The following is a 639-nucleotide window of genomic DNA, read 5'->3' as shown; positions in this document are numbered from 1 at the left end:
TCCCCTCCCCTCCCCCTCCCTCCGTCCCCTCACCTCCTTCGGCTTCAGCCTTGACGACGAAGAATGCATCGCTGGCTTCCATGCTGGGCGGCCGCTGGACTCTGAGCTCTGCTTATGCGCAACCCTCTCCTTCTCTCTGCTTGGACGAATTCGCTCTCTTCCTCCTCCTCCTCGCTCCTCCTCCCTCCGGTGACCTCCCGTCTGCTGCTCCTCACCCTGCCCCATCATCTGAGCGAAGACACTTGGTAGCGCAGAGGAGAGAAGGCGAGGAGGCGAGGAGGAGCGACAAAGAGACAGGCGGATTGAGGAAAGGAGGGAGAGAGGCAGAAGGAGGGAGAGAGGCAGAAGGAGGGAGAGAGGCAGAAGGAGGGAGAGAGGCAGAAGGAGGGAGGGGAGGAAGGAGGAGGGAGGGGAGGAGTTCTACAACCTGCTTCGAGTCACTTGACAGGTCCATCTCTCGCTCCTCGTCAAATTTGACTTGCTGCCCCCTCGTGCTTGTGAGTCGAACGTCAACCTTCGGGTTCATGAGCAGGACAAGGTCTTCATCATAGCTCTCCTCCTCCTCCTCCTCCTCCTCCTCCGCCTCCATGTCTTCTTCTTCCTTGTTCTTCCTCGTCTCTCCTACGTACGTACTACTAC

The sequence above is a fragment of the Guillardia theta genome (genome assembly GCF_000315625.1).
Source record: "Guillardia theta CCMP2712 unplaced genomic scaffold GUITHscaffold_147, whole genome shotgun sequence".
In the NCBI taxonomy this organism is placed as follows: domain Eukaryota; class Cryptophyceae; order Pyrenomonadales; family Geminigeraceae; genus Guillardia; species Guillardia theta.
Note: the sequence above shows the minus strand (reverse complement) of the source record.